The sequence below is a fragment of the Cetorhinus maximus genome, chromosome 1 (assembly GCF_964194155.1).
Source record: "Cetorhinus maximus chromosome 1, sCetMax3.hap1.1, whole genome shotgun sequence".
Lineage (NCBI taxonomy): Eukaryota > Metazoa > Chordata > Chondrichthyes > Lamniformes > Cetorhinidae > Cetorhinus > Cetorhinus maximus.
The window spans coordinates 4,609,364-4,636,209 of NC_135879.1; the positions used below are offsets into that span (position 1 = coordinate 4,609,364).

Sequence of the window (26,846 nt, forward strand, 5' to 3'; positions counted from 1 at the left end):
TGGTGGTATCCTGTAGACCTTGCCTTGAACTTTCACCTTGGTTTCCCAATTTCAGAAAAATTCTAGCTAGTATATTTGCTGGGTACTACAGCTGTATAATGCCATTGCAGATGGATGTGCTTATACTGTAGACATCAAATTATCACATGACCCAGCTGAGGTATTTGCTTGCCACCAGAATTATCATAGAATTCACAGCAGACAAACAGTTCATTTCATCCAACTGCCTTGACATCAAGGCAGCATTTGACCGAGTGTGGCACCGAGGAGCCCAGCAAAGCTGGAGTCAGTGGGAATCAGGGGGAAAACTATCTGCTGGTTGGAGTCATACCTAGCACAAAGGAAGATGGTTGTGGTTGTTGGAGGTCAGTCATCTCAGCAACAGGACATCACTGCAGAATTTCCTCAGGGTAGTGGCCAAACTGTCTTCAGCTGCTTCAACAATGGCCTTCCTTCCATCATAAGGCCAGAAGTGGGGATGTTCGCTGATGATTGCACAATGTTCAGCACCATTCACGACTCCTCATAGTGAAGCAGTCTATGTCCAAATGCAGCAAGACCTGGACAATATCCAGGCTTGGGCTGACAAGTGGCAAGTAACATTTGCATCACAAGTGTCAGGCAATGACCATCTCCAACAAGAGAGAATCCAACCATCGTCCCTTGATGTTCAATGGCATTACCATCACTGAATCCCTCACTATCAACATCCTGGGGGTTACCATTGACCAGAAACTGAACTGGACTAGCCATATAAATACTGTGGCTAGAAGAGCAGGTCAGAGGCTAGGAATCATGTGACAAGTAACCCACGTCCTGACTCCCTAAAGCCTGAGCACCATCTGCAAGGCACAAGTCAGGAGTGTGATGTAATACTCCCCACTTGCCTGGATGAGTGCAGCTCCCACAACACTCAAGAAGCTTGACACCGTCTAGGACAAAACACCCCGCTTGATTTGGCACCACATCCACAAACATTCACCACCGACGCACAGTAGCAGCAGTGTGTACCATCTACGAGATGCACTGCAGGAATCCACCAAGGCTCCTTCGACAGCACCTTTCAAACCCACGACCACTACCACCTAGAAGTACAAGGGCAGCAGATAGAAGTTCCCCTCCAAGTCACTCACCATCATGACTTTGAACTATATTACCGTTCCTTCACTGTTGTTGGGTCAAAATCCTGGAACTCCCTAACAGCACCGTGGGTGTACCCACACCATATGGATTGCAGCGGTTCAAGAAGGCAGCTCACCACCAGTTTCTCAAGGGCAACTAGGGATGGGTAATAAATGCTGGCCCAGCCAGCGAAGCCCACATCCCAGGAATGAATTTTTTTTTTAAGAACCGGCCCCATGTTCCACACAAGTCTCATCTCAGCCTACTTCATCTCTAAACCTCATGGACTTCCCTAGCTTCCCCTTAAATGCATCTATGCCATTGGCCTCAACTACTACTTGGCAAGTTTCACATTCCACATTTGAGGTGAAGTAGTTTCTGTTAAATTATTCACTTAATTTATGCAATCTTATACTTACAGCCTCGAGTTTTGGTCTCCCCACAAGTGGAACACATTCCCAACGTCTACCTTATCTCTCATAATTTTAAAGAAAGCAATTAGATATCCCCTCAGTCATCTCTGCTAGAGAAAATAATCCCAGCTTATTCAGTCTTTCCTGATGGTTATAACGCCTCAGCAGTTATCCTTGTAAATTTGTTTTTTTTTTTGCAAATGCCTTTGGCACCTCTACATCCTTTTTGTAATATGGAGACAGAATTATGCACAATATTACAAGTTCTATATTAGGATCTATACAAGTTAAAGTTAACTTCCCTACTTTGCAATTCTAATTCCCCAGAAATGAGCCCTAGTGCTTTGCTAGTTGAACACAAGGAACTGTTAATTAGGGCTTTCCTGTACAAAAATTTTGAGTTTCTATGTTACCTTTGTGGTACCAAAGCGCTTTATGACCACTGAGGTACTTTTGAATTGTCACTGTTGTAGGAAACATGGCAGACAATTTTTGCACGGTAACACAGACTTGCACCACGATAATGACCAGATAATTTATTTTAATGATGTTGGCTGAGGGATAAACATTGACCAGGGAGAATTCCACTGCACCGTAGGGAGGAAACAACATTAGAATATTGCCTTTATCACACCCAGATAAAATTTCAACACGCAGCAAAATGCGCGTGCATGAAGTTAATTTTGATTTTGTTGCAAATTTAGCCCCTGAATGATTTGTTTTATGTAATAATTGCATTTTCTCTAAGTAATATCACACAATACCCTTTCAGATTCACGTTTCAAATTAAAACACTGCTTTTAATATACCACTAAGCCTTCCTTTTTGAAACTTGTGTTTCACCTCACTTCCTATCCGGAACTGTAAAAGTTGCAATGCCTTTTCAGCTTATTGTTGGGTTGTCTTCATGACCGTGAAAATTGTTGAGCTCTAATAGGAGGGGGGTGAATCTGGGAGGGTCACTATTTTATTGCTCAAACTGCTCAAGTAGAGCCTTATAGGAGAGGAAAGGGTAAATGAAATATTAATAATGCACTTGTACATTTATGTATATTGCTATGTGTGTGGTTATAATCAGGTATTCAAAAACGATCTGCTGGAATGCTCGTGGTAAATATATTTGTTTGATTGCCCTTACAAAACAGTTTAATGTAATTTAGTAAGAGAAACCGTTCAGCTGTTCCAACTCTGCTGTGCAAAGTTCATGATAGAGATTAGGTAAAGTATTAAATGGTATTCACTTCATGACTGTAAATGCAAACAACTCTCTCCCACTCTTTCTCTCTCTACTCATATAAAACTAGTTGGTCACTGCTTCCATGACATTAGAACAATCCAGGAATTGAGGATTCAATGCTCTGGGCACCCTAGTCAACAACAGAAACCTTCAAGAAGCTGGTGAACACACGTGGACAGGCTGAACCAAATGTCTGGTATCCACATTGTATTCTCCATGTAATCCTGTAGCTCTTCTGCCAGCTCGACCACAGAACACTTTCACAATTGCTGTTTGTTCGAAGACTTGAGTACTCCTCTCTCGAAAAGTGGAGGAAAAATGAAAATAAGAATGTTAAAGGTGTTTTTGATTATTCATTTTGTGCTATGCAAAGCATAGGGATCTATTCTGGCTTAAAAACAAAGCGCTTGAAAAACTCAGGTCTGGCACCACCTGTGGAAAGAGAAAGTTAATGTTTTGAATTCAATATGACTTCTTTGAAACTGAGACTCAGAAGACAGACACTTTAAAGTTAGGAAAACTAAGTGTCTGCCTTGAATAGTTTAGTAACTACAGTGGTGTGTCTCAAACTTGCAGTTAATGTAGATTAATTCTTTGAGAATGCACTTGTTTTCATATCACTTAAATTTTGTTCATAGTTTTTGGGGAGTTCCCTAATCCAGCTGCATTTTACTTCTTAATCTCATTCTACCTGAAGTGACAGTGAACTTGTGTCTTTGCCTGTACTTTGTGAAACTTGAGAAATGGGGGGGTGAAAACAGAAAATGTTGGAAATACTCTGCTTAGGCAGCATCTGTGGAGAGGGAAACATAATTTCAAGCTGGTGGCTTCTCATCAGAGCTGGAAAAAGTCATGAGGTGTAATGGGTTTAAACAAGTACAGAGGTGGGGAAAGGGGGGGGTGGGAAGGTTTGTAAAAGGGTGGGAGGCAGAAGAGATTAAATGGTAAAGGGATGGTTTATTGGCAAGGCAAAAGGGGTTGGTAAATGGATGCGTAAAAAGATGGGTCTAGACTAGGTTAATTAAGAACTCAGTGTTGAGCCCTGAAGGATCTAAAGCATCTAATTGAAAGATGAGGTGCTGTTTCTTGAGCTTATGTTGAGCCTCATTGCAACCATATAGGAGGCAGAGAGATCAGAGTGTGAAAGGGGCAGAGAAGTTAAATACAGATGCCTGGAAGCACAGAGTCACATTTGCAGACTCAACGGAGGTCGCACAAGTGAGCATTCAACTTGCACTTAGTCTCACCAAGGTAGAGGACATTATGTCAGTAGCAGTGAATACAGTGCAAGTAAATTGCCATTTCACCTGGCAGGACTTTTTGGGATCCTGGATGCTGGAAAGGGATGAGGTAAAAGGGAGGGCGTGATTGAGGAGTGGACCAGGATATCCCGGAAGGAATGGGCCGTTCAGAATACTGAAAGAGGAGGAAAGGAGCAGATGTGTTTGATGGTGACTGTGCTGGAGGTGACGGAAATGAATGCAGAGGTTGCAGGAATGGATGGTGAGAACAAGGGGGAACTTGTTCTGGAACGGTGAGGAAGGAGTGAGAGTAGAAGTGGGGGAAATCAGATGGACATGGTCAAAGGCCCTGTCAACCATGGTAGAGTGGAATCCTCAGTTGAGTAAAAAAAAAAGATATATTGAAACCACTAGCATGGAAGGTGGTATCAGAACAGATTCAACAGAAACTAGGAAACTTACAGGAAGCAGGGTGGGAGGAAGTGTAGTCAAGCTATGTAGCTGTGGAAGTTAGTGAGCTTATATTGGTTAATACATCCCCAGAAATGGAAACAGAAATCAAGGAAAAGAAGAGGAGCTGGATGTGAACCACGTGAAGGTGAGGGAAGGGTGGAAATTGGAAGGGATCAAAATTTTCCAGTTCGGAGTTGGAGCAAGAAACGGCACTGATCATCTTCAATATACCAGAAAAAGAGGTGAAAGGAGGGGAACTGAGAAGGACTGGAACAAAGAATGTTCTACATTTCCCACAAAAAAGCAGGCACGGGTAGAACCCACAGGGGTTCCCATAGCAGCACATTTTATTTGGAGGGAATGAGTGGAGTCAAAGGCGAAGTGGTTCAATGTGAGAACAAGTTCAGTCAGTCGGAGGAGGTTGCGGGTGAGTGGTGACTGGTTGTGCCTCCGTTCAAGGAAGAAATAGGATCCTGCTTAAAACAAGCAGGGATTTGCGATCTGCCGAGTGCATCCATTCACGCAATGGTGTTTTGGGGTATCAGGAGTGCTGATTGACATATGATTAGTATTGTCAACAAATTTAAACCTGTAACTTCCGCAGTGTCATGTGACATATATGCCTTTTAGTGGTGATGGAGCAGGTAATGTTCAGCAAACAAAAGATTAATGTTTATATCTTTTCAAGACTGAGAAAGGTGGATTTTTTTTTATTTTGCTAGGTAAGTGTATTTTTCTTCATTCTTTGATGTGGGTGTCACTGCCCATCCTGAATTGCCCTTGAACTGAGAGGCTTGCGCAGCCATATCAGAGGGCAGTTGAGAGTCAACCACATTGCTGTGGGTCTGGAGTCACAGGTATGGGTGGTAGGTCAAGCATTTGATAATGGTTGTCATGGCCACCATGAGCTTTATTTATTACATTTATTGAGTTTAAATTCCACCAGCTGCGGTGCGATTTGAACCCATGCCCAGAGCATTAGCCTGGGGCTACTAGTCTAGTGACATTACCATTATGCCACCATGTCCCCATTATGGAGCGATGGTGGATAAATCTAGTTGAGGTACAGACCAGCCATGATCCTATTGAATAGCAGAGCTGACCTGAGGGGCTCAATGGCCTCCTATTATTCTACCTTTGCAGGTGTGTAAAATGCAAACTGTATTAAAGTTTTATGATTATGCAAGTTATGTCTTACTATCTCCCATGTCACAGAAATACCAATGTGAGAATGTGTTAATGTGGGTGATGGAAACCTCAATAGGAAGGTGTGTACACTTAAAACACTGATGTGTAATGTAAAGCAATGAAAATACAAAGTCGATTTAGGCAAAAATTTGCATGGTGTCAAGGAACCTAAATATCTGTAAATATCTGGGCTCCTTTAAAGAAGACTGAGGGATGACCAGATCAAGGTCTTTAAGATCATGATGGGGATTAGATAAATGTAGAAAATGTGTTTCCACTTGTGGGAGAGTTCAGAACTAGGGGCCATAAGTATAAGATAGTCACCAATAAATCCAATCGGGAATTCGGGATAAACTTCTTCACCCAGAGAGTGGTGAGAAATTCCTTCCCCAAGTTACTAAGTATTATTAATTTATATACACAGCTCATGCACTGGTCAAGAACTTATCAAAATAGGCTAATTCCGTCAAGGCACAAATCCTGTATGCCCAACTGCAGGAACAAAATGCACATCAAGACACGCTTCCTGTGTGAAGCAATCAAACATGCAAAGGCCTTTGAAAATAATAAACTGTGGACAACTGCCTCGTCTTTGATCTGAAAGCTGTGTTGATCCATTATGGCTGATGACTCCTCTCCCCAACCCTTGTGTTTTTTTTTAAATAAACAGAAAATGCTGGAAATAACTCATCAGGTCTGGCAGCATCTTGTGGAGAGAGAGAAACAGAGTTAACGTTTCAGGTTGGTGACCCGCCATTAGAACCTTGTTCTTTTTCACGTTGGTGGAAAACATCCACGTAGGAAAATCTGGTCCCCTTTCCAAGCGTAAAGCATGTTCATTCTTTTCTGATGGGTAAAACCTCTCCCTTCTGTTATCATTTTTTAAATATTCATTCATGGGATGTGGACGTCGCTAGCAAGGCCAGTATCTATTGCCCATTCCTAATTGCCCTTGTTCAGGGGGCATTTAAGCGTCAACCACATCATCCTTGTAAACCTTCTGCACTTCCCCAGTGGCTCTATATCATTTTTACCATGTAACTTGATTTTAAAAAATAATATAGGAGATGTCAACCCCTTGGGAGAGTCATTCTGAATTCTCTCTTTAACGTGCAGTAGATGGCAGTATGTTTCTCTATGACCTATTTTTGCCGTATAGCAGTGTGCAGTGCATCCTCATCCAGAAACATTGAGAGAGATTTTAAACAGTTTTGTGATTTTAAAAAGAAATGTAAAGTGAGGCAAGACACTTGTGTGTGTTTTGTTTCTTAAGTAACCTATCATTTTCTGTTAAATAACCTAACATTTCTTGATTACTAAACCATTACCGAACCTTTGGTGTGCACTTGAAGCCATTTTTGCAGATATCCACATCTTGCATGCAACCCTCACAGACAACCTGCAGAGGGAGCAAACAACCCTGAAATCAATGTTTTGCTTCACTCTGTCGTAATTACTGTGATGTATGTATATTACTGACCTCAAATTAGGATTTGATTATCACAGTATATGAGAGATCTATGACCATGCTGCTCTCTAGATAAAAGATTGGCACGCTGCAGTATAGGAAATTGGATGCAATTGTGAACCAGAACAGAATGAGGGGTTTCGGTTGGATTCATTCCCCCCTCCCCCTTTTCCTTAGATACTGATAGTCCACCTGGGTACAGCTGTCGCCATCAGAGCGACACAGTGCATACACATTTTCATGCCCAAGGATTACATTTCCTGAATGCACGTCCAGTAAGGTTGCCACCTCTCTAGGATTGTCCTGGAGAAACAGGACACTGCTGTAAGCAAGTCCCAGGAGGAAAGTTTGGGGAAATGTTAAAAATTATTCAAAATAAAATTATTTGAATATATATATATGTATTGGAGATGGAGGAAAGAAGGCTGTTTGATTGACCTAAATTATCCAATCAATTAATGATGAATCTTTTTACTCTTAGAGACAATGGAGGTATCAGGAGAGCTGGTGGGCTCAAAAAAGTGTTCGATAATTGCTCCAGTGAGACACCTTGGGATGTTTCAGTGTATGAAAGGTGCTATAGAAATTCAACTTGTTCATGTTGTGTTCCGTTCACCCTCGTAGTTACCTACTTTCCACTTGTATGTATCTATACTATTTGCCTTAACTACTCCTTGTGGTAGTGACTTACACATTCTCACTCCTCTCTGGGTAAAAGGTTTCTCCTGATTGAGTTCCTTGTTGGATTTATGCGTCACTACCTTGTTTTTATGGCCTCTATTTTGTCACCACAAACACAAGAACATAAGAAATAGGAGCAGGACTATGTCATTTCAACACAAGCATGGTGGACCTTCTGTCTCAACTTCACTTTCCTGCACTATTCTCATGTCCCTTAATTTGCTTTACTACTGAAAAATCTATCAGTCTCAGTGTTAAATATATTCAATGAGCATCCACAGTGCTGTGGGGTAGAGAATTCCAAAGATTCACAACCCTTTGAGTGAAGATATTTCTCCTCATCTCAGTCCTAATTGGGTGACTCCTTATTACCTGTGCCCTATTAGTCTGTCAGACTGTTAGTTTCTGAGATATATTGTTTACAGACTAAGTGACGAATTTCAACAAAACTTGGTTCACAGATAGGGTATGGCCCAGGGGAGAACTGGTTAGTTTTGGCAAAGATGTGGATCTGGTTCCTGGGAATTTTTTTTTAAAGTATCCATTAACATTGGGAGATAGGGAGAATTACTTTTTGTTTTAAAATGTTGTGGGTTGTTTGATTTACAATGCTGTTGCTTGTTTTAGAATGCAATGGATTGTCTCAGCTGCTGTGATGGAATTTGCCACAGCTGTCAAAATGTGAGCAGAGTTCTCAGAGCAGGTTGTTGGATGTGGATTGGCCTAAAGCCACCCCAGTGAAATGGAAGCTCTTAATTAAAAAAAATAATTTTTTTCAGCTTTGTAGTGACAGCATCAACCAGGCAGGGAGAAGCCTCAAGGATGAGTTGCGTAATCGTAATAAGGTGGCAGAAGTATGTGCTCTACTGAATGTGGTCTTCGTTTGTCCTGAAACTGTGATTCCTAGTTCTAGACTCTCCAGCCATGGGAAACATCCTCCCAGCAGAGACCCTATCAGCTCCCTTAAGAATTTTATATGTTTCAATGAAATCACCTCTCATTCTATTAAATTCCAGGGAATATAGGCCTAGTCTACTCAGTCCAATAGTTCCATGGTAACTATTACAGATAATAGCTTCTTACTCCAGATTTATTTAATTAACCGAATTTAAGTTCCTCAGCTGCCAGACTCGTCTCATTCATTAATGCCCTTTAGGAAAGGAAACCTGCCATCCTTGCCCGACCTGGTGTATATCTGATGCCAGACCTACAACAACGTGATTGACTCAAGACTTCTGAAATGACCTATCAAGCCACCTAGTTGTACTCAAAATGATAGTTCACCATCACCTTTTCAAGGGCACTTAGGGATGGACAATAAACGCTGGCCTTGTCAACAACGCCCACATTCTGTAACTGAATAAAGAAAGGCTGAAGGAGCTATCATCCATGGTGGAAGCAATTAAAATCGGTGAAGCGCAAAAGGCCTGAATTGGAGGAGAGCAGAGATCTCAGAGCTTTTTGGGGCTGGCAGATGTTGCAGAGAGAGAGAGAGAGACGCAAGGCCACGAAGAGATTTGAAAACAAGGGTGATCAATAGGTACTTCATCATGGAGGGATATCTTAGTAAATCCGTTAAGCTTAAAGGATAAATATGTCAGGTTGTATTGTGTGGATCGTGGAGATCAGAAAGTTCTCAGTTTTATTCCTTAATCTGTATTGAAGTGGCTGAACTCTGCTGGGCGAAGTTACATTCTTCTCTTGAAAAGCTTCTCTAAGCCAGTGAAAGTATTATGACCCCAAGAGCAGGCACAGGCCTCCACCAGAACTCCAAGCTGGGACATTGGCTGGAATATTGGGGAGGGGGGGGTGGGGGGGTCAATGGGAGGGCAGCTCACTCACGTGGAGCCAATGGGTGCTGCCTTACTGTAACTGCACTGCCTCAGGAACACTCGCATGCCAGAAAATCAAACACCTGCCCATCTCATTGGAGATTCCACCGTGTCTTTCTTCAGTCCACTGTGTGAGCTAGTTTGATCCGGAATTTTCGAAAACAGAATTGTCTTATCAGCAGGGGTGCTGGCTGGTTCCTTGGCCTGCACCCTCCCTGCTTGTCGGGCCCAATTTCAAATGGGTCAGATGGGATGGCTCCACCAAAGAGGAACAATGGGCCGAGTGTGCCAAGACATTGTTGGTAATATACATATTGGAATATGTTGAGCATTGCCATATCTTGGCAGCCACCTCTCTCAAAAGGCCACCATTGACGTAGACGTGCCAGCTCAGCCTTCTACAAACGATGGCAGCGAGTGTTTGACAACAAAGACCTCTGAAAGTCAACTAAAGTCCTAATGTACAGAACAGTTGTCACCGCACTCCTGAGGGACTGTGTATTAGCGACACATAAGAGCACTAGAGAAATTCCACCAGCAATGCCTCCACCACATCCTCCAGATTCAATAGGAGGACAATCAAACAAATGCTAGTGTCTTTCTTGAAGCCAGCTCCACAAGCATTCAGGCTAAACTCCTCCAAAATCAACTACAATTGACTGGACAACATGTCCGGATGGCTGAAAAGTTTCTCCCCACCAGGTCCTGTTCTCAAACAGCCAGCAATCTAGGTGAGGATAAAGAAAATGCTACTACGGCACTCTGGTGCTCTCCTCGAAGTGCACAGCATTGACATTAATGACTGGGAGGAACTCGCTACCAATCATTCAAAATGGCGACAACTTGTCCATTCAGCTACGTCACACTTTGAGTCACAACATCTAAACGATGAGGCAGAGCGGCAGCAGAGAAGGAAAGAAAAGGAAGCAAATCCTGCACTCCCGATCCCACTACCTCCTGGGACATCCTGCCCCGTGTGGCCAAACATATCTGCAGGTCAAGAATCAAGTTCAGTCGCACGAACAGAAACTGGCGACCCTGAGTAAATGACATCCTCGAATCGAGGGACACCCAACAAAAACGCAATGACTTTGTGCAAATTACAGTTCAGTTCAACTTGCTACGTTGGTAACCAGAGTTGATGAATATGCAGATTCAGTAACTGCCAACATAATTAACCCAGGATATTGTCAATTAAGCTTTATTCTCCCACTAAAGAATTTTATCACTTACTGGCCTCTGGGGGCAGTCCTAAGGGCTGGAATTCCCACAATATGCTATTGGTCTTCAGGATTGTATTTAAAAGTTGGCCCCTGTTTTGAAAAGAGATCATGTAGGCAAGAGCTGTTATGTTCCTTAACAGGGAGTATAGAGCTCCCCATATCATAAACATAGAAAATAGAAGCAGGAGTAGGTCATTCAGTCCTTCAAGCCTGCTCCACCATTCAAAATGATCATGATCATGATCTATCTCAACGCCATACTCCCACTGTCTTCCCATACCCTTGATGCCTTTAGAGTCTAGAAATCAATCTACTTCCTTCTTAAATATATTCAGTGGCTTGGCCTGCACAGCCTTCTGTAGTAGAGAATTCCACAGGTTCACCACCCTCTGGGTGAAGAAGTTTCTCCTCATCTCAGTCCTAAATGGCCTACCCTGTATCCTGAGATTGTGACCCCTTGTTCTAGACCCTCCAGCCAGAGGAAACAACATCCCTGCTTCCAGTCTGTCCAGCCATGTCAGAATTTTATACGTTTCAATGAGATCCCCTCTCATTCTTTTAAACTCCAGTGAATACAGGGCCTAGTCAGCCCAATCTCTCCTCACACGACAATCCTGCCATCCCAGGAATCAGTCTGGTGAACCTTCGCTGCACTCCCTCAATGGCAAGTATATCCATTCTTAGGTAAGGAGACCAAAACTACACACAATACTCCAGGTGTGGTCTCACCAAGGCCCTGTACAACTGCAGTAAGACATCCTTGCTCCTGTACTCAAGTTCTCTCACAATGAAGGCCAATATACCATTTACCTTCTTAACTGCTTGCTGCACCTGTATGCTTGCTTTCAGTGACTGGTGTACAAGGACACCCAGGTCCCTTTGTACATCAACAGTTCCCAAACTATCACCAGTTAAATAATACTCTGCCATTCTGTTTTACCTACCAAAGTGGATAACTTCACACTTATCCATGTTATACTACATCTGCCATGTATTTGCCCACTCACTCGACTTGTCTAAATCGCCTTGAATCCTCTTACCCTCCTCATCACTCACATTCCCACCTAGTTTTGTGTCATCGGTAAACTTGGAAATGTTACATTTGATTCCCTCATCCAAATCACTGAACCCAACCCTTTTGTACCAAAACTTAATTTCAATGCTGCACCTGCCGGGAGTGACTCAAGTGTGTGACCTTCGTGTTTGACTCTCTTCCTGGAATTTTCCGGTACCACCTGCCGGGGGAATCTTCCAGTCTCACCGGAGTCAATAGGCGTTTGAATGGCTCGCTGCATCCGCCGCTGGGGAACCCACAGTGGCGGAGTGGGAAAATTCCGACCTCTGTGTCAATCCCTAGTCTTCTCTTCCCAGGATTACCCTTCTTATGTGTACCATTAATTGCTTCACAGAGTGGCTCAGCGGGTAGTACTCTTGCTCCTGAGTTAGGAGGTGTGGGGTTCAAGCCCCACTCCAGCACTTGTACCCAAAAATCAAAGCTGATGTTCCGGTATAGTACTGAGGGAGTGCTACACTGTTGGAGATGCCATCTTTCAGATGTAGCCTCAAAGTGAGGCTTAGGTAAACATAAAAGATCCTGTTGCACTATTTTGAAGAAGGGCAGGTGAGTTATCACTGGGATCCTGGTCAATATTTATTCCTCAATCAACACAACTAAAGTAGTCTGGTCATTATCACTTTGCTGCTTGTGGGAGCTTGCTGTGCGCAATTTGGCTGCGGTGTTTCCTATATCACAACAGTCACTACACTTCATGGGCTGTAAAGTACTTTTGGGACTGCCTGTGGCCCTGAAGGACATTATATAAATGCTAGTCTTTTATTCTTTCTTTGCCTCAAGAGTAAGACTCATAGGGCGGAATCGTCCCACATTTGAACTGTGCAGTAGCGGGCGGGAAGAATGAGACTTTACCTGCCGGCTTTTCACGCTGTGTCATCCCAAACCCGCCGCATTAATCATGCATTCCCGGGGTACACATCGTTTCCATGGCAGGCGAGCTCCAATTCACCAGCCACACTGTCACCTCGCTGCTTCATCACACCAGGCACCGCATTTAAAGTACAGCCACGCTCAGTGCCTCCAGCCCAGGACTGTAACAAAGAAGACATGGCTTTAAAAGGCAAGAAGACTGCAGCCCTCGAGCACCTTTTGAACACTGTGGAGGCCTGCTGTGATGTCCTATACGCCCTCTCTGGCTGCAGCAACATTACCACTCCGGCTTGGTAGGTGATGGCAGTGGTGATCAGTGCCAATGCTGCACAGAAGAGGTTGGCCATCCAATGCAGATAGAGGATGAATGATCTCATCCATGCTGTCAGGGAAATATAACCTCTCATCACTCTAAACTCACACCCTCACAAGCCCATCACACATTCACTGGCATCTCACTCACTGCCAGCTCAAGGGACATCACCACTCACTCTCTCACACACACCCTCACATCTCCATCTGGCCTCATCTCCTCTGGAGACTGCCTCCTCAGCCTTCACCATCTTGAGGCTGCTTGCACAGATCAACATGTGTTCCCACACACGCCCTGGATTACCCTCCTTCCCTAGTACAGCCCTCGCCCTGCAGCCTCTTCCCTTGCCTGAGGCCACTTCTCCCCCTTCCCCAAGCAAACCCCAGCCCTGCAGCCATTGAAAAGCCACCCACATATGGCTGGTCTGGTAGGTAGAGACCTGCCCGTGAGTGCCCCTGCTCAGTGACGTGGTGCTGTCTGTGAAGCCTGGCGCTGATGACTGCGAGCGCTGCCCGAAGCAAGGTGGGCAAACAAACCTCAAAGTCCCGAGCGAATTGCTGCCTTATACAAGCTGTTGTGAAACATGTCAGCATGTTTTCCCGCTGACATGGGCGGATAATCCAGCGGGGGAGGAATGAGTCTGGCGGGCTGGATTTATAATGAGATGCTGATGTATTACAACGAGGTTCCTGATGTCCAATGGCAGGAAATGCGGCCTGCCATCGGCGGGCTGAGTGGACAATTGCAAACTGGTTTCATGACGTCGTGAAACCAATTTTTGGCCGCCTTGCCATATTGTCCACTCACATGCCACTGAGCACGCCTGATGCCAGCGGGCACAGAAACTCCCAGCCACAGTTTTCATGGAGAAAATGGCTGACACACCAGACTATAATCCCCAAAACTGCAGAACGCAATGTAATATAAACAGAATGTGACTTGTTTGTATTTTACCACGGCTGTACTGCTGACAGGCAGGCTAGCTTTGCCAACCCTTCAGGATTGTCTTGTGATCTCCAGGAATTAAAGATTAATCTCCAGGACACTGCTACAAGAAGTCCTGGAGAAAAATCACAGCAGCATTCAAAAAACACTTTCTTTGGACCATTCAGCTTACTGGTGACAAATATATTTGACGGGGGGGAGAAAAAGACTGACTGGTAGTTACAAACCGACCAATCGTGTAGGGAAGAGTTTTATTCGCTGTCCTGCTGGCCCTGAGGAGGTAGGGCGGGGCGAGGATGGATGCGTCAGGTGACCAATGTCGAGTGCGTGGCATGAGGTCATGTGATGCCACATCCTGGACCAAGTTCAACCTGAACTGGCGACCCGAGGGTAACACTGCCTGATGATCAAGCACACATCAGGAAATCATGGGTGTGCTGTCCAACATTTTCTGACCATTAGTTGAACAGGTGGGAAAGATCTGCCTCAGAAGGCAGCAGGGGTGGGGGTCATTGAATATTTTTAAGGTGAAAGTAGATAGATTCTTGTTAGGCAAGGGAATCAAAGGTTATCGGGGATAGATGGGAATGTGGAACTTGAAACACAAACAGATCAGCCATGATCTTATTGGAAGGGAGAGCAAGTTTGAGGGGCCAAATGGCCTACTTCTGCTCCTATTTCATATGTTCGTATATTGGTTATTGTGCCTGCAGGTCCCTAAGCAAAAGCTCAGAAACACACTACAGTGGTGTAAGAGTCATGGGGAGGAGCATATGTCTGTAACAGATAGAAAATCAGGCACTATGCTTCCTTTAGTCCCCCAATTCTGGTCTTTTGAGTTTCCATCCTCTGCCCCTTCTGAGGCAGAGAGTTCCAAAGTCGCAAAAACCTCTGAGAGGAAGAAAGAATGTCTCCTCATCCCTTTGAAACTGCCACCCCTCGTTCTGGACTCGCCCACAAGAGGAAACATCCTTTCCACATCCACCTTGTGAAATGTGTCGACTAGTGGCTCTGCTTTGAAGAAAATTTGAAAAGCCTTTCCTCAACCGTTGCAATTGGTGGAAGTTTGCAATTTTGGGAGTGGGTGGGGGTGTGGTTGTTGTGAGCAGTTTCAAGGATGGGGTGAAATGAATCTTGAAAATACAAACACAAGTGGTTTTGGGGTGTAACATGCTTAGGTCTAAAGCTCCCTGATCCTTGGCGCCAGTTCAGCACAGTGCGCTAGAATCTGCGCACGATGCTAATGTGAACTAAATGTGGAAATTCTGTCCCCATTCACACAACGTGCATCTGCAGCAATGATAAGTCGCTGTCTTACTTAAGTAGTACAAGTCAAAGGGCTTGTACTGTTGCTTGTTTAGTCCACAGGTCAAGCTAGAAATAGTAGTGTGGAGCTTTGATCGCTTTGCAGGCCATCCTGGGCCTTGAAGAGGATTACAAAAAGAATGAAAAAGATGACTCTCGGAAGAAACAATTTAAATCATCAGGAAGAATTAAGGAAGTTGGCACAACTTTTGTTGCAAAAGTGGAGGATGTTTTCCAATCGAATTGTAAGAGTCAAGATTGTGAAGAGGTTTGTCTCTAAAACAAAACTGAAAAATGCGAGACAAAGATGCAAACAGTGAAATTAGACAAATGGTTTTCACCCTTTTGAAGAAAATTGGATATGATTTTTTGGATAAGAAATAGATTAATGAATATGGTGACAAGATGGGCGGTTGATCTTCAATAAAGTTGGGTGTAATGATGTTTTGTATTCCTATTAAATTGTGCATGTCCTTATTTCTGTTTGGGCAGTAGATATATCAACTGCAACGTGTAGCCCATCTGGAGTTAGGCAGTGCTGATTATAGCAATAGACTGGGGTAGAATTTATGTTCAATTTACTTTGAGAGCCAGGGCAAGTTTCAGTTATCTTTTCTTAGTAGGTTTAGCTGCGGTTCCTTAAATTCTTCAAGAGATTTAATATGTTAAGGGAAGTACACGATGGTGCAAATCATCCCTGTGTCATTTGGAAGAGATAGAATCAATTGGCCAATATCCTTTTCACATTCCATGTGCTTACAGCTTGGTTACACGTTTCTCAGCGCATATTTGATGGGGAAACCAGATTACCGAGGGGAAAAGCTCATTAAGGTTGAGTTGAGGTTTGGGCAATTAGGCTGATTGCTCCATAAATATTTGCTCATTTTGACTAATCTGGATTGTGTCTGACAGGTCCAATCAAATTAAAAGCCATTGCTTTATCCCAATGAATCATAAAAAACAGATTTACTTGTTTCACATGGCCTTGCATTGCAAAACTGCTCATGTCTGACTCTCTGTTTTGTCTCACTCTGGCGGCACATAACATTCTCTTTTTTTTTAAGGATTTTGCTTAGTTGGCGGTTTGGAAATTATAGGTCTCCATATAGGGTGAATATAGGTCTCCATCTTTGACAAGTCAGCAGAGGACAAATTGTCTCAACAGTTATTATTAACTTTACGCAGGATCAAGATGAAAATCTTAGGACTTGAGTTTTTCTCTATCCAACCGAAATATTTATTTTTAAATAGAACTGCTGCAGAAAATTTCATCTCTCAATCACAAATTCATGTCTGCCAGTACAGGAGCCAGGGAGGGCTTGATTCTAAAATTCTCATGCTGGTTTTCAAATCTGTCAGAGATCTCTGCGCTCCTTCATTTCTGGCCTCTTCCACATCCCTGATTTTTATCATCCCCACCATTGGTGGCCATGCCTTCAGCTGCTTAAGAATCATTGGAAGTTTATGGTACAGAAAGAGGCCACTTGGCCCATTGTATCTGCGCCAGCCAAGAAATGAGCCACTCAGCCTAATCCCACTTTCCAGCATTTGCTCCATAACCCTGCAGGTTACGGCACTTGAGGTGCATATCCGGACACCTTTTAAATAAGTTGAGAGTTTCTGCCTCTACTCCCCTTTCAGGCTGTGAGTTCCAGAATCCCCACAACCCTCTAGGTGAAAAATGTTTTTTCCCATCTCCCGTCTAATCATTTTACCAAACATTCCCCCCCTAGTCACTGACATCTCTGCTAAAGTATTGAGTGAAGCTCCAAAGGGAATTAGCAATTGGCTGCATGAGGTTGAGGTTAGAACTCAAAATCCACTCTCTACTCTACCTAAGCCCCAAGCTCCGGATTTCCCTCCTACATCTCTCTGCACCCCCTCCCCACTTGTCTTTCCTCCTTTAAGACTCTTCAACCAAGGTTTTGGTCATCGGCCCTAATATTGCCTTGTGTGGCTCAGTGTCATGTTTTGTCTGATAATGTTCCTTAGGATGTTTTACTTAGTTAATTATGCTATATAATAACAATAACTTATATTTATATAGCATCTTTAATGTAGTAAAGCGTCCCAAGGCATTTCACAGGAGTGTTATCATACAAAATTTGACACTGAACCACATAAGGAGATATTAGCACATGTGACCAAGCTCAGTCAAACAGCTATGTTTTAAGGAGTGACTCAAAGGAGTACAGAGAAATGGGAAGGTTCAGAAGGGGATTCCAGAGCTGAGGGCCAAGGAAACTGAAGTTATGGCCCCAAAGATAGAGTAATTAAAATCAGAAACGCACGCTGATTTCTTGCCAGCTGATCAATCCGAACCCATTATGCAATCAGCCGACAAAAAGCACATGCAATTTTATTTTTGCCAGTTCAGTGTATTGCTGCTTTGGGATACAGTCCTCGATCACACAAGTGTGTGGTTCTGTGCACAATGGCCATCCTCCAATCCTTCGCCTGTGGCTACTCTTTGAGCCTAAACATAGAGTCTCGGTTGGTTATTTGCCTATTGGGGTATAATAGCTGTACATCAGTTTGAAAAGATAACCAATATGGCGGCGATCAATAATTTTAATGATCAGATAGGACTAGTTCCACTCAGTGACGAGGTAGTTAAGTACAAAAAATAGATATTAGCCTCAGTCCTTTGGCAAATAGGACAACTACATGTTGAAACTCTTTGCTCCTGTTCTGCACTTACCTCTTAAGGCAGTTTTTTATGCACCCCCAACTCCACATGACCTTCACATAACCCACCCTCAGGCAATCTGTGACACTGAAACCATATACGGACTTGCTCTTGTTTTATTTCTCCCTGACTCATTGCTTTAGACAACAGTTCAAAGGAAATGGAGGTGAGACCGTTTATGATTATATAGCTGAGCCCAATCCTGTTCCCGAACAACATCTACACACATCCAAACCTCCAACATCGACTGGCATGACAGTAGAAATCTTGGCTGCCTTTTCTTACTCCAGGAATGTCAAGGTAAATTGTTGTGTCTCTATGAATAACCTAGCTGAGATGAGCATAAATCTGGGACCATCTGGTAAATGTGGTTTAGCAGCACATTCAGTGACACCTAAGTCTCTGGTGGAGCTTGAAGTGCAATTTCTGATAAGAAGAGTCCATTATTGAGATTTGGAACTAGAAGAGAAATTTCTTCATAGCGGGAGACAGTAGCATAGTGGGAATGTTACTGGACTAGAAATCCAGAAGCTCAGGCTAATGCACTGGGGACAAGGGTTCAAATCCATGGAATTTAAACTTAATTAATAAATCTGGAATTGAAAGCTAGTCTCAGTAATCGTGACCATGAAACTATCATCGATTGTCCTAAAACCTATCTGGTTCACGAATGCCCTTTAAGGTAGGAAATCTGCCATCCATGCCTGGTCTGGCCTACATGTGACTTCAGATCCACAGCAACGCAGTTGACTCTTAACCACCCTCTGACATGGTCGAGCAGGCCACTTAAGCTTAAAGGCAATTAGGGATAGGCTGGCCTTGCCAGTGATGCTCACATCCTATTAAAGAATAAAACCCAGTGGGTTGTGAATCTTTAGAATGCTGTAATGGGGAGAGCTGTGGATGCTCTGTTGTTGAGTATATTCAACACTGAGATCAGAGACTTTTGGTCACTAAGGGGATCAGGGATATGGGAGTAGGCGGGTAAGTGGGGTTGATGTTGAATTCTAGCCAACTGATCTCATTGAATGATGGAGCAGATTATGCCTTGTTCCTGTTCCTATTTCTTGTGTTTTTGTTATGTTAATCTCTCGCAACTCAATCCCAATAAGGGGAGAGAAGCTCGAGTAGTTCCCAGTCCTGAGTGCAAGTAAACAGTAACATCTTGCCTCTGATTTGTCAGGCCTGGTTGACCAGAAATGTCTTTCAACCAAATATTGGGAAGACCAGAACCATTCTCATTCATCACAAACTGTTTCCCAGACATTGACACTACTCTCTCCCTGATCACTGCCTAATGCTGAACAAAACCCTTTGAACCTTGCTGTCCTATTTGATCCCAAGATGAGCTTCCGACAGCATTTCCACTCAATTACTAAAACTGCAAGCTTCCACTTCACTAACACCGCCCAAGTATGCCCCTGTCTCAGCTCATCCGTCGCTAAAACAGTTGTTCATGTCTTTATTACCCCAAGACTTGACTATTCCCATACACCCCTGGCCAGTCTCCTATGCTCTACCCTCTGTAGACTTCAGGTCAGTCAAAATTCTTCTGCCATGTCCCATCTCACATCAAAACCCATTCACCCATCATCCCTGTGCTCACTGACCTTCAATAAAATTATCATCCCTGTTTTCAAATCCCTCCATGGCCTCACCGCTCCTGACCTCTGTATTCTCCTCCAGCTCACAGCCCTCGGCGATACCTTCACTTGTCTAATTCTAGTCCATCACTGACTTTCATCGCTGCACCATTGGTGGCTGTACCTTAGCTACCTGGGCTTCAAGTTGTGGAATTTCCTCCCTAAACCCCTTTCTCTCCCTTTAAGAAACCTGCCCTAATACTTGATTTTGTGTCAAATTTTGTTTTATAATGTTCCTGTGAAGTGTCTTGGGACATTTTATTATATTAAAAGCGTTGTGGGGTGTTGGTTACAGATCAGTATGCCTTAAAGAAGTCTCCGTAATCTTCTGCAGGTTAACTGTAAGTCTTTATTAATTGCTAGAACTAGTTACACATGAACAGTAAAGGGTACAAGCTAAGAACTGTCTCCATGCTTAGGTCTACACATGTACCTGCTCAGCACCACACTGACCCCTGGGTCTGGATCATGTGCCTTCTTACATCACAATGTGGGCGGTACTGCACTCAGTCCCACATTAACCCTATATGTGAGAGACCCTTATACGACAAAACGTGCCGTGATAATACAAGTTGTTATTGCTGCTCAGGGCAGTGTATAAGTGCAAGTTGCTGTAATTGCTGACCAGATTATCTGTTCTTTGCCAACCTACTTCAACCCTGTAAGGTGATGACGGAGTGCCCCTCTCAAGCATTTGTTCAACATTTTCACCAATTTGACTGTTTGCATTTATTTCTGGGAACAGTCTGTATCTGGCTTACAGTGAGGTACTCCTGCTTAAAGTCAACCAAGATTAAAGCAAGGTTAATTACCTCAGAGATGCTACAGTTCCACCTAACATCAATCAATGTCCCATGAATTAAAGAGGCTGCTGATTATGCTGCTGGAGAATAATATTTAGAAACTGCGTCATGGAAACCAGGGAACTTTTCCCAATCAATTTCTTTTAAATAAGAACTTCCTTTGCAGTGAATTTTGTTGGTCACCGAGGTGAGGGGTGTTAATGTTGAGTAAAAATCACAAAGAACTTGCATTTCTACAGCACCTTTCATGGCATCCTAAAGCACTTTAATTAAGTAGTTTTGAAGTGTAGTCACCATAATGCTGTGTAATACAGCAGCCAATTTACACACAGCAAGCACCCATAAATGGCACTGAGACAACGATCAGATAACCTGCCTTTAGCGATGATGTTTAATGATGAATATTGGCCAGGAATAACTCCCCTGTTCTTCGCAGGAGTCGTGCTGTGGGATCTTTTACCTGCACCTGAGAGGACAGATGGGGAATTGATTTAATATCTCATCCAAAAGACTCAGGCAGCTGCAGCAGGGCCTCAGTTTTGCATTAGAGTTTTGTTGTGGATTCTGTGCTCAGGTCTCTGGAGTGAGACTTGAACCCACAACCTTCTGAATCAGGAGCAAACATGCTTGTTCATCCTTCTAAGCGAAGCTGACCATGATCATCATCTGGGGTATTTGGTGGGATTCCGGTGGGTGATTGCTAAGGCCACTCTGAGGCCCTGAAGGATCTGCAGCAAACAGGACAGGACACCGCGGATGATTGAGTTTTGGATGAGTTGCTGGCTTGGATTTCTGCTCCTTGCTTTTTCTCTCTGTCTCTGACATGTGCTTGCTTTCAAAGGAGGTGGAAAACTGTGTTGGTGATTAAGAGCTCATGCTCAGCACACATCTTCAGCAAGACAAGACCGTTGATGTCACAACTGCCAACCCGTTTTTCCCGATGACCCCTTTCCCACGTCTGGTAATCTGCACCAACTCTTGCATTGAAGTCACCAAGAATGATTTGGCACAGTGGCAACCAAGGAGTGGAGGTCGTCATAGAATTTATCCTGCACTTCATCACGGCTGGCCACGGTAGGGGGTATACACACTTATGGAGAGTTGCTTGCCTTTGCTGGGTGAGTTTAAGCACCATCAGACAATCATGAACACCCTTGGGAAGGTAAGTCAACTTACTAAGGAGATGGTTCATAACATCAAAGCCTACGCCAGCTCTGCGCTTGGTCTTGTTTTCTATGGCCACTCCCAAAAAAATGTAACTTGCACCAGTTTCCTTGAGCTGACCCTCCTCAGGTAGACAGGTCTTGCAAGGGGAAGGTGATGACCAATACAAGGTGAACCACTCCAAGAGTGCAGTGAGCCCACCTGTGACAGGTCCTACCCCTCCCTTCCACCTCCTAGACACCTTACTCACTGAGCCCCCACTGGATCTGTATGTTCCAATTCAACTATATACATATATATATATATATATAGATTGATTGAACTGAGCATATTTCACGTTGAAGCCCTCAGTTAGCAAACAGATTCAGGGGCGGATCTGTGTCCCAACTCACATGAGTAAACAGTAGGATCTCCCGATATAAAAGATCCTCGCCTCCTCAAATTTCCTGAAGAAAGTTAGTTCAAGATTGTTCCTTGGGCATCTGTTAAGGTTGAGAAACCTCTGAAACCTAGCACAGTTGGGAACTGAGAAATTGCCAATTTATAGCGGTGTGGCGTGGTGTTGACATTTAGAACTACTGCAGCTATACAGATGATCATGGGCCCAAATTTTGCTGGAAAAATGATGCCGAGTTTATAACCCACGCTGTTTTTAATGTGCAAATTGGCCAGCAAGTTCTGGGGAGTAAGAAATACAGTGTGAGTTGTGAATCCCCAGAACATGCTTCGCGCAAATAGCATCTCGCCTTCGCCTCCCCATTACTTTTAAAAACTTTGATTTGCACATTAATTGCCCATTAAACTTGTCATGAAAGTTAGGTCTTGAGCTTAACAGCATAAGTACTCTTTCAGCATTGTAGTAATTGTTAATGCAATGTCTCTGGCCAAGAAAGGGAACAGTTTAAACTGTGGAGTTTTATTCTTGCATGTAGTAAATTCTTTTAGAAAGTTTTTCTTTTAAATTGTCCTTGTTTTCTTTACTGTCTCTCTTTTTCTCTCATTCTCATTCCAATCTCTTTTTCCCTCTCTTTATTTCTCTTTCTGTCCCTGAATTGACTCTAATTCACCCACTTTCCTTCTCTGTTGTTCTTCTGCTTCTTTCTCAATCCTTAAATCTCATTGGTTAGGTGTGATAGAGAGTGTCTCGCTGTTCACGGAGGTCTCAAAGGTGCTGTGTTGCCTTACCGCACGGTTACCAGCTCAAACTTCCAACAAGCTACAAGACAAAGAACTTTGGCATTGAAGGGTGCAGGAAAAATGTTGAATAGAGGACACTGGGAAATTCCTTAGTCCATAAAGATTTGGGTCAATGCGCCCTGTTACCATGTGGAAGCTGAGCTCCAGGATTGGGTAGCATAGCGGTAATGTTACTGGATTAATAATCCAGGGACCTGGACTGAAGCTTTAGAGACGTGAGTTGAAATTTCCCAGCTGACAAATTTTAGTAACAATTAATTAAATACATCTAGTATTTTAAAAAATAGTCTTATTAATGGTGGTCATGAAATTACAGATTGTCGTAAAAACCATCTGGTTCACTAATTTCCTTTAGGAAAGGAGATCTGCCATGGTTACCTGGTCTGGCCTACGTGTGACTCCAGACCACAGCAATGTGGTTGACTCTGCCCTCTGAAATGGCCTAGCAAGCCACTCAGTGCTATGGAAAAGTCGAAGAAGATTAAAACCAGGTGGGTCATCTGGCCATTGACCTAGACGCCGGAAATGACAATGGCACACTACCTCATCGACCGTGCAAAGTCTCGCTCACTAACATCTGTGGAGTTGTGCCAAAGCTGGGAGAGCTGTCCCATAGACTAGTCAAGAAACAGCCTGACATAGTCATACTCAGAAGCGTACCTCACGATTATTGTCCCAGATCCTCCATCACTGGTTCAAGAAGGTGGCTCACCACCAACTGTCTAAGGACAATTTGGAATGGGCAATAAATTCTGGCCTTATCAGCATCATCCACATCTCATGATGGAATAAAAAATAAACATTGTTGAATTGTCTGAATTCTTTTTGGATTGTGGTGAGCTCCGGTAAAGATCTGATTACAAAAGGGATTGAACATTCATAGCAGGTGTGATCAGCTAGCCTGCCTTGAGCTGTGTTCACACGTGTTAGGGCTGGAGATTAGCTCATTGTATCTACCCAATCATACAGGGGCTGTGGGACAGATGTTGAATACCCAAAGGATGGGATCAACATAAAGTATAGGATCAGCCACAATAAAATAAGTCATCTTTTTTCCAATGGAGGCCAATTAACAGGAGGAAGAATAATGGAGGGAGGAGAGAGAGAAGTTAAGAGAGAAATTATGAAGTATTTCCCATAATATTCTTTTTGTATGAAGTGCAGGTATTTGAGGTTTTTAAGTTTCTTCATAATATCTTTCAGGTGAGGCAATAACTGCAGCCCATCTGACACCAAGCCACGTTAACAAGATATTGGGACAAGTGAACTAAAGCTTGGTCAGACAGATAGATTTTAAGGAACATCTTAAAGGAGAAGAGAGAGGTAGAGGGGCAGAGAAGGCTAGGGAGTGAATTCTGGAGTTTAGGGTCCAGGCACTTGTGCATGGTGAAGCGATTAAAATAGGGGATGCGCAAGAGGTCAGAACTGGAAGAGTGCAGATATCTCAGAGGGCTGTGGGCCTAGAGGAGGTTACAGAGATAATGAGGGGTGAGGCCATGCAGGGATTTGAAAACAAGGATGAGAATTTTAAAATCGAAGCATTGCACAACCAGGAGCCACTGCAGGCCAGCGAGCACAGTGGATGTTAGGTGAACAAGTCTTGCTGTGAGTTAGACATGGGCCGCGGGGTTTTTGGGATGAATTAGAGTTTACTGAGGGTGGGTGGAAGGTGAGAGACTGACCAGGAATTCATTAGAATAGTATCTAGAGGTAACAAAAGGCATGAATGAATTATGGTTAGTCAGGCATGGTTAGTGACACTGGCCTATACAATCGCTTCTGTAACTTCTTGGATTCCTTGGTTAATATTGTAGAAAGATAGCATTGGGAATGGATGAATAGCCATCAACAACAACTTGCATTTCTAGAACACCTTACTGTAGTACAATGTCCCAAGGCTCCATTACCAAAGAAAATTTGACACCAAGCCACATAAAGAGATATTAGGACAGGTGCAAGCTTGGTCAAAGAGGTTGATTTTAAGGACTGGATATAAGGGAGGAGATGAAGGTAGACTTTTGGTGGTTTGGGGAGGGAATTTTAGAACTTAGGGCCCTTGGCAGCTGAAGGCACAGCCCCTGATGATACAGCGAAGGAAATCAGGGATGTGCACAGGCCAGGATAAGAGACGCAAAGACATCTCAGAGGGTTGTAGAGCTGGAGGATGTTACAGAGATAAGAAGGGACAGGGGCAGGGAGAGATTTGAACACGAGGATGATAATTTTAAAATCAAGGCAATGATGGACCGGGAGCCAATGTAGGTCAATATACAAAGGGGTGAATGGGGCTTTGTGCGAGTTAGGAAGTGGGCAGAGTTTCAGATGAGCTAAAGTTTACGGAGGATAGTTGATAGGAGGCTGACCAGGTGAGCATTGGAATAGTCAAACCTAGAGGTAATAGTCACCATCTGGTCACTTGGGTAAAGTGTTGGAGAATGGTCATTGTTTGTGAAATGGTCCCCCAGAGGGAGTGAATACCTTCAGGGTGGCAAGAGAGAAAAAAATGGCAAAACAAAGGGATAGGAATGATGCTAGAATATAGCTCTCTTGCCTAGGGCAATGATGTTCCCATTCATACATGCATGCATTAGTTTACTGATGATAGGTGGAATGGTAAACTGTGGGGAGGACACAGAGAGGCTGCAAAGAGATATAGACAGGTTAGGTGAGTGGGCAACAAGACGGCAGATGGAGTATAATACAGGGAAGTGCAAAGTCATTCACTTTGATCATAAGAATAAAAAAGCAGAATACGTCTTAAAAGGTGAGAAACTTGTAAGTGTTGATGTTCAAAGAGGCTTGGGTGTGCTTGTACAAGGAACACAGAAAGTTAGCATGAGGGTGCAGCAAGCAGTTAGGAAGGCAAGTGGCATGTTGGCCTTTATTGCAAGGGGATTGGAGTACAAGAATAAAGAAGTCTTGCTACAGTTGTACAGAGTTTTGGTGAGACCACATCTGGAATACTGTGTGCAGTTTATGTCTCCATATCTAAGAAAGGATATACTCGCATTGGAGGCAGTACAGCGAAGATTCACTAAATTGGTCCCTGAGATGAGGGGGTTGTTCTATGATGAGAGACTGAGTAAATTGGGCTTATATTCTCTGGAGTTTAGAAGAATGAGAGGTGATCTCATTAAAACCTACAAAATTCTGAAAGGTGGACAGTGAGATATTGCTTCTGCTGGTCAGGGTATCTAAAACATGGGGGCACAGTCTCAGGATAAGAGGCTGATCATTTAGGACTGAGATGAGTAAAAATTACTTCACTCAAAAGATTACGAATCTTTGGAATTCTCTACCTCAGGGGGTTGTGAATGCTCCCTCGTTGAATGCATTTAAGGCTGGGATAGACAGATTTTTGGTCTCTCAGGGAATTAAGGGATATGGGGAGTGGGCAGGAAAAGTGGAGTTGAAGTCCAAGATCAGCCATGGTCGTATTGAATGGCAGAGCAGACTTGATGGGCCATGTGGTCTACTCCTGTTCCTATTTCTTATGTTCTTATGTACTGGATCAAAGGTTTCTATATACATTCAAGCTTCCCTTGTTGTCACAGCCTCAGTGTAAGGGGTCGGCCATTTCGGACTGGGATGAGGAGGAATTTCTCCTCACCAAGGGTTGTGAACCTTTGGAATTCTCTATCCTAGACAGCTGGGGATGCTCAGTCATTGAGTATATTTACAAAATCACAGAATCTTTACTGTGCGGGAGGAGGCCATTCAGCCCTTTGAATCTGCACTGGCTCTCTGAAAGAACATTTTACCTAATCCCACTCCCCTGCCTTATCCCCATAACCTTGCACATTCTTTCTTTTCAGATAGCAATCTAATTCCCTTTTGAACATCTTGATCAAATCTGCCTCCAGGATTAGAGGGGGGGGGTCAATAGATTTTTGGGCACTAAGAGTATTAAGGGATATGGGAACAGTGTGAGTTGAGGTAGATTAACCACAATCTTGTTAAATGGCGGAGACAGCTCAAAGGGCA

The 26,846-nt window shown here is 43.5% G+C and overlaps 1 long non-coding RNA gene across 1 annotated transcript in view; it reads right to left on the minus strand.

Annotated features, from left to right (window-relative positions):
- Window positions 1-26,846, minus strand: part of LOC144698535 (uncharacterized) — a 143,247-nt gene that overhangs the window by 79,171 nt on the left and 37,230 nt on the right. The gene's annotated exons all lie outside the window — the stretch shown is intronic.